Genomic DNA, 294 nt, shown 5'->3' with positions numbered 1-294 from the left:
ATCAGGTTGACCAAAAAGAAAAGTTTGGCTGACTTAAACAACTCACTTTAGCAGAAATATTTTCCCTCATCGCCATTTTGTTATGCTAAGAGTTGCTCAAAGACTTTTCTTTTTAGTAAACTCTTTGTGCACAAACAATGTTCTCATTGCTGAGTTCATGTGTTGAGCCCCAGGTGAGACTTGGAGCAAAGTCTCATGTTGTGTCGAGCCTTCTTAGTTAGGGTGACCAGACGTCCCCGATATTGGCGACCTTTCCCCGGCTGGATCTGTCCCCGGAAATGTCCTCGGTTTTCA

At 43.9% G+C, this 294-nt stretch overlaps 1 long non-coding RNA gene across 1 annotated transcript in view; it reads left to right on the top strand.

The window, feature by feature from the left end:
- Positions 1-294, top strand: part of LOC116697573 (uncharacterized) — a 2,604-nt gene that overhangs the window by 1,827 nt on the left and 483 nt on the right. The window lies entirely within an intron of this gene.

The sequence above is a fragment of the Etheostoma spectabile genome, chromosome 11 (genome assembly GCF_008692095.1).
Source record: "Etheostoma spectabile isolate EspeVRDwgs_2016 chromosome 11, UIUC_Espe_1.0, whole genome shotgun sequence".
Classification (NCBI taxonomy): Eukaryota; Metazoa; Chordata; class Actinopteri; order Perciformes; family Percidae; genus Etheostoma; species Etheostoma spectabile.
The sequence above is the reverse complement of the archived record's forward strand: the minus strand, read 5'-3'. Positions and strand labels throughout refer to the sequence as shown.